Source organism: Ursus arctos, unplaced genomic scaffold, assembly GCF_023065955.2.
Source record: "Ursus arctos isolate Adak ecotype North America unplaced genomic scaffold, UrsArc2.0 scaffold_8, whole genome shotgun sequence".
NCBI lineage: Eukaryota > Metazoa > Chordata > Mammalia > Carnivora > Ursidae > Ursus > Ursus arctos.
Window position 1 is genome coordinate 64570584 of NW_026623100.1, and position 13659 is coordinate 64584242.

The window sequence follows — 13659 nt, forward strand, 5'->3', positions numbered from 1 at the left end:
AAACTAAACGCTGAGCCCCAGCGATATAAATTCGTTCTGCCATTAGACGTATATTATGGAGGGAGGAAGATGAATCAACTGTCACAACTTGGGAATGTCATAATCACTAAATTTCACTGTCCTTAAAGGAAATCTCTAATCCTTCTTAACTAATACAAAGAAGGATACAGTATCTGGCAAAAGCCCTCTCATTTTCTCATCTCTTCGCCTCAAAATAGTTATTTTTTGCAACCCATCTTTCATCCTTTGATTCTTGACCTTTGAAAGAGAGGGCTTACACTTTTAGAAATCTGCTGGAAGTTATGGATCTTGTTTTGAATATTTAAAAAATGGATTTGTCCACCAAATTTAGCATATAATTTCAGAAGAGTTGAGGTTAAAATTCTTTGTTCTAATCTTCAAAAAAAGGTTGTACCTCCTCCTCTCCAGGTTAACTTTTTTTCCTTGGGGGCTCCAAAGCAATTGGAGCACCAGGTCCACTATAAACATTCATTAAATATCAGTTGATATTATCATCATAGTTTCTCATTCTCTTCTGTCAGGTCCTTATCATTATCAACCTTTCCTTTTCAATTAGCTCCTTCTTTCAAATATGCATAGAGAACCCATTGGCATCCTCCAGCTCTCATTTTATTTTTAACTTTTCATGTTTAAAAATATCAAACACTGCATTTTTGCCACCTCATTATTTTTCCTGCTTTAAAAAATAATAGGGGCACCTGGGTGGCACAGTCATTCAGCTTCTGCCTTCAGCTCAGGGCGTGATCCCGGCATTCTGGGATCGAGCCCCACGTCAGGCTCCTCTGCTGGGAGCCTGCTTCTTCCTCTCCCACTCCCCCTGCTTGTGTTCCCTGTCTCACAGGCTCTCTCTCTCTGTCAAATAAATAAATAAAATCTTTAAAAAAATAAAAAATAATACATATCTGTTGTAAAAAAAATCAAAGTATTTTTAAAATATTTAACATAGTGTGACAATATTTATATAATAGCTTCCATGTGCTGTGGTCCACTGTTTTGCCTTATGACATATTAATTTATTTAATACAAGAATCCTATGGAATATTGTGAATTAACAATTGCTATTAGAATGTGAAAATCTCTTGTAATCCTACTTAACCAAAATAAGACTGATGTATGTATCTCCATTTTTTCTGTGTATATTAATATATGTGTATATAATTTAAAATGAAAGCAAGCTGATACTACATAATCTCTTTCAGTTTACTCTTTACTTTTTTCCATGGCAGCTCATATAGCATTACTTTAATTTTTAACCACTGTAGAGTATTCCGTTGTCCGTTTAATTAGTAACTACTGGGGGGCATCAGGGTTATTTCCAACATTTATTATTATAAACAAAGCTGTAATAAAATCCTGCTGCACACATCTTTGTTTGTGAAAATTATTTTTATACATTCTTAAAAATGGAATTGCTAAGTCAAGAACTAAGAGCACTTTAACTTGAATGTATATTGCCAAGTTACTCTTTAAAAGGATATCAAGGGGCGCCTGGGTGGCATAGCGGTTAAGCGGCTGCCTTCAGCTCAGGGCATGATCCCGGTGTTATGGGATCGAGCCCAACATCAGGCTCCTCTGATGTGAGCCTGCTTCTTCCTCTCCCACTCCCCCTGCTTGTGTTCGCTCTCTCGCTGGCTGTCTCTATCTCATAAATAAATTTAAAAAATCTTTTAAAAAAAATTAAAAAAATAAAAGGATATCAATATAAAGAGTATATGCTAGGGTTTAGAGGTGCTCAGGGGGCTCAGTCGGTTAAGCATCCAACTCTTGGTTCAGTTCATGATCTCAGGGTCATGGGATTGAGCTCTGTGTCAGGTTCCTTGCTAAGGACAGTATGTGCTTGAGAGTCTCTCCCTCTCCCTCTGCCCCTGCCCCCACCACTCCCCGCGCATGCACTCTCTTTCTCTCTGTCTCTCAAAAAAATAAAATCATTTAAAAAAAAAAGATTAGTTTTAGGTTTACATCAAAATTAAGAAGATTCAGAGATTTCCCATGTATTTACCCCAAATGCATAGCTTCTCCCCCATTATCAGCATTGCTCACCAAAATGGTATACATTTTACTGAGGATGAATTTACATTGACCTATCATAATCACCCAAAATCCATAGTTTACCCTAAGGTTCACTCTTGGTATTGTACATTCCATAGGTTTGGACAAACATATAGTGGCATATATCCATCATTATATTGTACAGAGCATTGTTACTGCCCTAAAAATCCTCTTGTGCTCTGCCTTCCCATCCCCAGCAACCACTAATATCTCCACAGTTTTGTCTTTTCCAGAACATTATGTAGTTGGAATCCTATAGTATGCAGCCTTTTCAAATTGGCGTCTTTTGCTTAATGATATGCATTTAAGGATCCTTCATGTGTTTTCATGGCTTGATAGCTCATTTCTTTTTAGCACTGAGTAATATGCAATGGTCTAGATGTACGACAGTTTATCCATTCACCTACTAAAGTACATCTTGGTTGCTTTTACCTTTTGGCAATTATGAATAAAGCTCCCATAAATATCTGTGTGTGGGTTTTTGTGCGAATATAAGTTCTCAATTCCTTTGGGTAAATACCAAGGAGTGAGATTTCTTTTTTTTTTAATAGGTAATTTATGAAGTTTATTTTTATTTAAATTCAATTAATTAAGTATAGTGTATAATTAGTTTCAGAGGTAGAGTTCAGTGATTCATCAGTTGTATATAACACCCAGTGCTTATTACATCATGTGCCCTCGTCAGTGCTCATCACCCAGTTAACCCATCCCCCCCCAGCAACCCTCAGTTTGTTTCCTATGATTAAGAGTCTCTTATAGTTTGTCTCCCTCTCTGATTTCATCTTATTTTCCCCTCCCTTCTCCTATGCTCCTCTGTTTTGTTTCTTAAATCCCACATATGAGTGAAATCATCTGATAATTGTCTTTCTCTGATTGAGTTATTTCACTTAGCATAATACCCTCTAGTTCCATCCACGTTGTTGTAAATGGCAGGATTTCATTTTTGATTGGTGAGTGATATTCCGTTGTATATATACCACATCATATATATATATATAAAATCTTATATATATTAAATATACATTTACATTCTTATAATTCTTATAATTTTATATATATATGTATACATATATATGTGTGTGTGTGTATATATGTGTATATATATATATATATAAAATCTTGAAAAAAAAACCCAAACCACCCGGCTGTCTTTGAAATTGGTTGTACCATTTTGCGTTACCACCAGCAATGTATGAGAGTTAGTGTCGCTCCACATCCTCACCAGTATTTGGTGTTAGTGTTCTGGATTTGGGCCATTCTCATAGATGTATTATGGTATCTCTCTTTTTTTTTAAGATTTTATTTATTTATTTGAGAGAGAGTGAGAGAGCACACAAGCAAGGAGAGGGGCAGAGGGAGAAGCAAGTTCCCTGCCAAGCAGAGAACCGATGTGGGGCTGGATCCCAGGACCCTGGGATCATGACCTGAACTGAAAGCGGACGCCTAATTGATTGAGCCACCCAGGTGCCCCGGTATCTCATTTTTTAAGTTTTCTTTTCCATGATGACAAATGATGTGGAGCACCTTTTCATATGCTTATTTACCACCTGTATATGTTCTTTGGTGGTGTCTGTTGGGGTCTTTGGCCCATTTTTTAATAGGGTTGTTTTCTTCTTGCTGAGTTTTAAGTGTTCTTTGTATATTCTGGATAACAGTCTTTTACCATGTGTCTTTTGCAAGTATTTTCTCTCAGTTTGTGGCTTGTCTTCTAATTCTCTCGACATCATCTTTAGAGCATAAGTTTTTAATTTTATTCAAGTCCAGCTTATCAGTTATTTCCTTCATGGATCGTGTCTTTGGTGTTTTATCTAAAAAGGCATCAGCATACCCAAGATCATCGCAGTTTTTTCCTGTGTTCTCTTCTAGGAGTAGTAGAGGTTTGCATTTCATATTTAGGTCTATGATCCATATTGGGTTAATTTTTGTGAGGTATGTAAGGTCTATGTCTAGATTCATTTTTTTTCCAGTTGTTTCAGTACCATCGTTTTCATATGTTTATTGCTTGATTATATTTCCTCCTCAGTTTTTTGCCTGCTCATGTTCTTTGTGAATTTTTTTACTGGGTCAGTCATCTTTTTCTTATTGGCTTCTAAGAGCTCTTTGTATGTTAGAAAAAAACCATTGTCTTCCTAATCTCTTCATGTGAATCCCATCCTATCTCTTTTCTCTGCTGAAGATTTCTCTCAGTTTATTATAAACTTCCACTCCCAAAGCCCTTTCTCATTCTTCGTTCTTCATGACCTCTTCAGTATTTGGGATCACTGAACAGCTCTCTTACTTTTTTATAATACTGATTTATTTCATTTTTCTTTTAACTTCTTTTTTTTTTTTAAAGATTTTATTTATTCGACAGAGATAGAGACAGCCAGTGAGAGAGGGAACACAAGCAGGGGGAGTGGGAGAGGAAGAAGCAGGCTCCCAGCAGAGGAGCCTGATGTGGGGCTCGATCCCAGAACGCCGGGATCACGCCCTGAGCCGAAGGCAGACGCTTAACCGCTGTGCCACCCAGGCGCCCCAATATTCATTTTTCTTTTAACTTCTTATCCTAATTTTTCTCTTACCTTTTTCTATCCTTCCGTCCTAACTATTAAGGTGCTTGTTAATGTGCTCAAAGTTATATTCTTTGTTCTCTCTATACCATACTTTAGAAAATATATCCATTGAGTGTATCACCTGAATAATATTTATATTTATCTCTAGGACTCTTTCTTCCCAAACTCCAACACACTATTGGGTACTCTGTCACTTGAATGTAATTTACCTAAATATTCCCACTGAAGGTCAGTAATCCACATCAAGAATCAATTTATTGGGAATAGAAACCAGATGACTGGGTGACAGGGTGGGAGGGAAACTTCTTAAATACCCGTTTATGCCTTTTGAACTTTGTGCCTTACATAAGTAGCACATGCTTTTTCTTCAAAAAAGAAATAATATTTAACAAAGAAACAATTTATTAAATAATTATAGAATAAAGAAAAGCAGGGGCTCCTGGGTGGCTTAGTCGATTCAGCGTCTGACTCTTGATTTTGACTCAGGACATGATCTCGGGGTCACGGGAACTAGTCCTGCATTGGGCTCTGCACTGGGCGTGGTGCCTGCTTGGGATTCTTTCTCTCCTCTCTCTCTGCCTTTCCCCACATCTCATGTGTGCTCTCTATCTAAAAATAAAAAAAATAAATTCAAAAAAAAGAATAAAGAAAGGCAATGCTTTGAGACTGCCCACATCTATTTGTCTAATTCTGAACTTGCCAAGTGACCTGCTGACCTCATCTTCCAGGTGCACTACAGCTTGCATTTTGACATGCTGGTTGCCCAACTCTATAAATTTACTAAAAATCTTTGAATTCACAGTGAGTGAATCTTATGATACGAAAATCATACCTCAATAAAACGGTCCAGACTCTTTCAAGATCTTGGTTTCCATAGATCAGGGCAATTGGAAAATCTACTGGATTTCTGCTCCAAGCTTTTCTTCTTCAGTGTGAGACTCACTAGTCATGCCTCCAATCTCATCATTCCTCTAGGCACAAAATGTGGATCCTTTTTTCCAAAAGAGCCTCTTTTGAACTGAAGACAATCAAAAGAACAAAAATGTTCCTTTGCCTCAAACTTGGCATTTACATTTCTTTAGGTCCTCAAATTAAGATAAGCCTAGACTTCTTAAGAATTATTAATTACCTGAGGCACTTTAAAACACACACATTTCCAGGACTTCCCAGGATCGGCGGGATCCAAATGGGGGGGGAGGACTTGGGTATCTGTATGTCTACTAATCTACCCGGGCAATACTGATGCAAGTAGCCTGGCCTGTTATTAGGCTGAAGGGTACAAACTATCACCCTAGCACACACCTTATCCCTGTCTAGGAATGATTCCTTGGGTCATTGACTCATAACTAAGGCCTCTGAGCTTCACCGTTTAATAGGAACATTTAATTCTATACCTCTATGTCATGTCATAAGAAATTGAATCACTCTAAGATAAACATAATGGATAAAAAATAGGGGCACCGGGGAATAAAAAACCAGACACCCCATGTAAATTAATAATTCACCTGAGATTATTTGATTTCCACAACTATATTCAATTATGCTTAAGTCAAATTCATCTATAATTTATTTTGCTCTATGTTTTACAGGCATAAAGTTTATTTCTGTCTTATCTCCCAGGAATGTTGTGAGTTTAAAATAATTACCAGGTCATTCCATAGCTTTTTCTGGGCCAAAACCGTGTATGTAAAGCTTTTCTGTTTGTCTTCACCTTTGTTGTAATAATAAAGACAAATTTCCTAAATCTAAAATTATGTCCTGATAAAACATAGATTCAGACTATAAGGAAAGGCCTTTGGAGATTCCTTTAGCATGGGTAGTCTAAGACTCCATTATTTTACAGCTTACAGTTGTACTTCCAGGCTTGAATCAGAGAGCAAAATTCAATTTAATTAAACAAATATTTATTTAGTGGTTACTATGTGCCAGGCACCACACTAGGCAGTAGGGTAACAAATGAATAAGACAAAGTTTCTGTCTTCAAAGAGCTCCTATTTATTTGAGAAGATAGCAGTGTAAACAAAAAAATTACAATACTTGGGGTGCCTGGATGATTCAGTCGGTTAGGCGTCTGACTATTTCAGCTTGGGACATGATCTTGGGGTCCTGGAATCAACACTCAGAGGGGAATCGGCTTAAGGATTCTCTCTCTCTCTCCCTCTGCCCCTCTCCCCCACCCCCACCCCCCACTTGTGCACACACTCTTTCTAATGGATAAATATTTTTTAAAATTTATTTATTTGACAGAGTGAGAGAGCGCACAAGTCTGGGCAGCAGGAGAGGGAGAAGCAGGCTTCCTGCTGATCAGGGAGCCCAGTGCAGGGCTCCATCCCAGGACCCTGGGATGATGACCTGACCTGAAGGGGGACACCTAATCGACTGAGCCACCCATGCGCCCAATAGATAAATAAATCTTAAGAAGAAGAAGAAGAAGAAGAAGAAGAAGAAGAAGAAGAAGAGGAGGAGGAGGAGGAGGAGGAGGAGGAGGAGGAGGAGGAGGGAGAAGAAGAAGAGGAGGAAGGAGAAGAAGAAGTTGCAACACTTAACAGGAGCAACAACAGAAGTATGTATATAGTTCCATAGGCTGAATAAAGAAGGACATGACTGACTTCATGGAAGAAAGATACCTGGGAAGATGTGGCAGGCTGAATAATGGCCCCCAAAGGTATCCACATTCTAATCCTTGGAATTTGCGAATGTTACCTCGTAGAACAAAAGGGACTTTGCAGATATGATTATGGATTTTGAGATGGGGAGATTATCCTGGATTACCAGGATAGGCACTATCATGAGTGCTCATAAAAGAGGGAGGCAGAGGGAGTTGACTATGGAACTGAAAGAAATGAAACCACAGAAGCAAAAGGTTGGAATGATATCAAGGAATTCAGGCAGCCTCCTGAAGCTAGAAAAGGCAAGGAAATGGATTCTTCCCTAGAGTTCTCAGAAGGAACCAGGATTCCTTAACTTTATATCAGTGAAATTGATTTCAGATATCTGGTCTCCAGAACTGTAAGAAAATTAATTTGTGGTGTTTTAAGTCACCAAGTTTGCAGTAATTTGTTACAGCAGACATAGGAAACTAATACATAACATTTCCCAGAGAATAAGACTGACACCTGTCTAGCCTGGGTTTAAAAGAATGAATAGGAGTTCAACTAGCAGTTAAAGGAGGGAAGAACAGTCCAGAAAAGACTAAACTCTCCTTTTTTTTTTTTTTTAAGATTTTATTTATTTGAAAGAGAGAGAGTGAGTGAGAGAGAGAGCATGAGCAGGGGGAAGGGGAGAGGCAGACTCCCTTGCTGAGCAGGGAGCCTGATGCGGGGCTCGATCCCGGGACCCTGGGATCATGACCTGAGCCAAAGGCAGTCCCTTAACCAACTGAGCCACCCAGGCGCCCCTGAACTCTCCCTTTCTCTGAGTCTCCAGACTCAGAAGATACGAATTAGACCATAAAACATATGATTGTCGACTCCAACTTTTGGGACATATGCCTCAATTTCTAGCAGTAAGAGTTGAAGATTTCAAACGTAGGCATTATTTTTTTTCCCCGTTTGCCTCACCTCTGGCTTTTCACCTTGAAATTTATCCTTTGTTGTTACAAAGTTTCTTACATCTGGGAAAGAAGAAAAACTCTCCAGGGAGAACATTCTTAAGAAAGTAAATGAGAAAACTACAGAGAGAATCTGATAAGGACACTTGTTTATTATTGGATCAAGCTTGGAACAGAGGGTGACAAAGCCCTCTCCAAAAGCAAGTAAAGGAACTCCTTGTTTTGGGGGACTGAGAGAAATAAAATAGTGAAAATAAAAAGTAAGAGCTCTAAACTAGATATAATTGAAGAGAGAATAAGTTAATTCACTCAGAACGCCATACAGACACACACACACACACACACACAGACACACACACACACACACACACACACAGAGGGAGGCTGTATTGAAAGCCCTAACATGTATAATGAGAATTCTAGAAAAATATAGAAAGATATAAAGACAGTGATAGTGAAAGTGTCTGACAACATTAAGAATTTTAAAGACACATGCCGAGGCATATCATACGGATGTTTACAAAATATAGAGGATAAAGAAAAAATTGTAAAAGCTACCAGAGATGTGAGAAAGAAACGGATTACCTATGGAATGACAGTAAGACTGATAAAACACTTCCCTGTAAAAGTAGAATTTTATCTCCAGCCAAATTGTCATTAAAGAGTGAAGGCAAAATACATTTTGATATGCCAGAAACAATGAAGGGCTTAAAAAAACAAAAACACCCACACCCAATCTCACTGAAAGACCTATTTAAAACAAGAATTGATAAAACTGCTTGGGAAAAACTGCCACTTCTGGCCATGATTGTCTAACAGGATCCAAATTTACCCTCCTGCCTTCGCCATGTAGAACACTGGGTAAAATACATAAAGCAACAGTTTTCAGTTATTGGATAATAGGCAGCACACACAGGATAGTGGCCCCTGAGAGAAGGGAAACATGAAGTAAATCCTCTGAGCACTCCAGCTTACTGCCTTGAGTTTTCAGGCCACTTTGTGGAGAGAGGAAACCCAAACAGAGCCTGAGAATGTCACTGCATTGAGAATACAGAGTTAAGAGTTCAGGGAGACCAAAGTGGCTAACATTTCCGGGGCAGCGAGCCAGAAAGGATGGAGTGACACCAGAGAAAGAATTATGGAACTTTGTAGAAGGATCTTCTCAAGGTTTTGTCTGTGAACTGAGCTAAACATACACATGAGGAAATTATCAAGGTTGAGGAAAGAACCATTTGAGAGGAGTAGACAGAACAGTGGAAAGAAAACCATTTGGGTGGACAGCAGGATTCCAGCTGGCAGGTTTCCTACTACGGCTGTTTGTCCCTAGCAAACTGTAGGGTCAAGAGATTACAAATGTGAGGTCATTCATTGCCTTGTTTTATGGTTGTTGTTTTTTTTTTAAGATTTTTAAAATTTTATGTTATTTGACAGAGAGAAAGAGGACAAGCTGGGGGAGCAGCAGGCAGACACGGGGCTGGATACCAGGACTCTGGGGTCTTAACCTGAGCCGAGGGCAGACGCTTCACTGACTGAGCCACCCAGGAGCCCAGTCACTTATTACTTTGAATGTGCGCCTCAGTTAAGAACGTTTGTCCTCATGGCGACCACAAGAAGCAGCAGGGTTTTTCTAAGTAACCCTGTGGTTTTCATGGGTCAATCTGTCAGACTCAACTTGTGTGTCCTCAATCCTCAACAGCCAATAGAGCAAAGGAGTTCTCTTACTAAAGGATTTTGAGGAATCCCTAAGGAATGGGTAAGTATGCCACAGATCCTCCCTAGAAATGACCGTTGCTTTTGCCAGCGGCCCCTGCTCCCAAACACTGCTGCTCTTGAACTTTGCCATCACCTCCTTTGAGCTCTCCACAGGGTCCCACCCACTGGACCTAAATCTCTTTACTTTATTCCCCAAAGCTTTAACTATTTAACAAGACACCGAGGCACAGACATTAAAACGAAGAGGAGCCCACAGCTGCCACTAGAAGTGACTGTTCTTCGAATTCCTGATAAGGCAGAGCCGGCTCAGCGGGCCCACTTCTGCCCGTAGGAGCTCCAGGCTGGGCCACTTCTTGGTATCCTAATGCCAGCATTAGGCACGGGGCCAGAGAGCATCTTCCTTTTCCAGCTCAAGGCCTGTTTATTCCTACTCTAGAATATTTGACTGAGGAACTATCCTTTTCCTTAGGGGGAAAAACTCACCTCCACATTGGCCTGCTTATTCACACAATCCCGGGAGTCACCGACGTTTTCCAGACTTTGGACAACTTGGCTGTGTGTAGCTGGTCTGTTCTCTCATATGAGATGCGGAGGTAAGATTCACACACTCTTCAGCGGGGCTCCAGTTTTGAGATCACCTGTGAGCAAACACTCCAATAAAAACATGCATAGGTCTCCTAAGAACAAGTAAGGATTTTTTTGAGACATTCCAGTCTATATTCTTATTTAGGGGGGGGAAATCTCTTTTTCTCTGCAAGGGCACAGTCCTGCAAAACATTTTATGTTACTAATAAATAAATAAACTCCAGAGGTGTCTGGGTGGCTCAGTCGATTAAGCGGCTGCCTTCGGCTCAGGTCATGATCCCAGGGTTCTGCAGATTAAACCTGTGTCGGGCTCCCCGCTGAGCAGGGAGTCCGCTTCTCCCTCTGGCTCTCCTGCTCATGCCTGCTTACTCTCTCTCGCTCCCTCTCTCTCTCAATACATAAAATCTTAAAAAAAAAAAAGCTCCAGCATCTCAGTGTGAAACATCTGAATTTTGGTTAATGTCATTTCAAAATTTTCTTTAGGATAAAGGTGGGATAGTTCCTTTATGTATGTATAGAGGGCTCATTCTGGTGCTTTCCAGGAGTGAAGATGGATGGCTGTAAGATGAATGTATATCTGGCCTTCTAGAAATAGAAGACTGCAACTTTAATATTTTTTCAAAGATTTATTTATTTTAGAGAAAGAGAGAGAGCACAGGGAGGGAGAGAGGGAAAGAATCCTCGAGCCAACTCTCTGCCTGAGCACAGAGCCAACCAGGGGCTTGATCGCACAACCCTGAGATCATCACCTGAGCCGAAACCAAGAATCGGACACTCACCAACTGAGACACCCAGGTGCCCCAGAAGACTGCAACTTGAAAAAATAATACTTCTTCAACATTAAAAAAAAAAGTTGCTTTTATTGGGGACCTTTTAAAACTTAGGAGTACAAAGAGGAGTATGGGTTGGCCCAGAACCTCAGAAATGGACTCTTTCCTCTCTTTTTCCTAATAATGTCAAAATATCAGCTTTCTTTCTTTCCTAGCTCTAAATCTTACCCAAGGTTTTTTTCCCTTCTCTGGATCAATCTTTCACCTTTCATCACACACAGGAAAGAATATAGTATCAAAACTACTGAGCTTCTGGGGTGCCTGACTGGCTGTCGGTACAGCGTGCAACTCCTGATCTCAGGGTTTCGAGTCTCACATTGGGTGTAGAGATTACTTAAAAACAAAATCTTAAAAACACATACACAACTGCTGAGGTCCCAAAGACAATATCTTATGAATAGTATAATATCATCAGAAACAGGAAGTGAAGGAAGTCCATGAAGAGTCAAAATAGAGTTAGGAGCTCTAGGGAAAGCCTGAGGAGGGCAGGGAAGCCTGGGAGGACCGACTTCCCAACTTCTCACCCTCCTCTCATTCTCTCCTTACTTAACGTCTTTCGTAAGCAGGTTGAGTTTCTCAATCCTGGCTGGCCACCCTCTGGGGGTCTTGTATTTTCAAGGCACTATGAATTTTCTATGAGCATTTTAAAACTTTGTGCTTTAAGTTTTATAAGTATGTTAGCTGGTTTTGGATCATCTATGTTAACACTTTATATTTTGAGTGATCTTGAATTGAACTGGTGTCACATTATACTCTGAAGTTAACCTTTTAATTTCAAGGCAATGTTGCCTGGCTTGGGGGGTGGTCCCTTGAATCCCTTGGGACCTGCATGTCTCAGAGGTTCACAATTTCTCATGTTTGAAAAACACTTGCTTGAACTATCTTCTGCTGTTTTCTCCTTTCTCTCATGAGTGGTAACTGGAAAAGAGGCTTGTGAGAGACTAAGAGAAACAAAACTGTTTTAAAAATGACTAGCATTTGGGGCACCTGGGTGGCTCAGTCAGTTAAGCGTCTGCCTTCTGCTCAGGTCGTGATCCAAGGTCCTGCTGGGATCAAGCCCCTCGTTGGGCTCCCTGCTGAGCAGGGAGTCTGCTTCCCCCTCTCCTTCTGCCTGACGCTCCCCTTGTTTGTGCTCTCCCTCTATCAAATAAATAAATAAATAAATATTTTTAAAAAATGACTACTATTTGTTTATCTTCAATGCTTGACAATTTGGGAGCTAAGAAAGTTCAAGCAATCTAGTGATTTTTTTAAAATAAAGCGAAGGTGATACTGGGATACAGAATTGTGAATATATGTAGGGATTGCCAAATGCTTAGAGTCATTTTCTATGTACAACAAACCAATCCCATGCCTTTACCTCTTGTTGTTGAATAAGCTTGGTACATATTTTTAAGATTCTATCTATCTATCTATCTATCTATCTATCTATCTATCTATCTATCTAGAGAGTAGGGCAAGCGCATCTGTGTGAGCAGGGGAGAGGGGCCAAGGGAGAGAGAGAATTTCAAGCAAACTTCCCACTGAGCAAGGAGCCTCACTGAGGCTCTCACGACCCTGAAATAATGACCCTGAGATCATGACCTGAGCCAAAGTCAAGAGTCAGACGCTTAACCTACTGAGCCACCCAGGCACCCCAGCTTACAACATATTTTAGAGACCTTTTTATCATTGGGCCAGCCCTTAAAGCACATCTTCAGGAGCTTCTTCTGTGACTGTTTGATTAGTCACATTTTTGAAGCTCGTAGCTTAAAGACTCAGGAAAATCAGTGTACTAATATAATGTTTTGGTTTTTTTTTTTTTTTTTTTTAGTTAAAAAAAATTTTTTTTTGCTTCCTATCAAAGCATGAAGTCTTTGTGTCCTTGGAAGCATATTTTATTGGTTTGGGGGAAATGGGAATGGATAAGGAGAGGATAATCTTAATATTCTTTGTCTCTTTTCCCATGTTTTTCCATGAGCCCCCTTACAATCTCCATCTCCCCTCTCTGAGACATCACCACCTTCCCTGTACCTTGCTTTTTCTTTTTCTTTCTTTCTTTCTTTTTTTTTTAAGATTTTAAGTATTTATTTAACTGCGAGAGAGCACACACAGGGGAGCAGTAGAGTGAGAGGCAGAAGAAGGAGGCTCCTTGATCCCAGGACCTCATTATCTGAGCCGAAGGCAGATGCTTAATTGACTGAGCCACCCAGGTGCCCCAACCTTGTTTTCTCTTGAGTCATATTTTTTCCACTTTTTTCCTTGTCTATTATTCATTTTATTCCAGATCATCTATTTTTTGTAAAAATAATTTCAAAGAATTTAATGTCATTTGCATCCCATACTTAGCATGTGTACATAGACACTTAATAAATGGTAG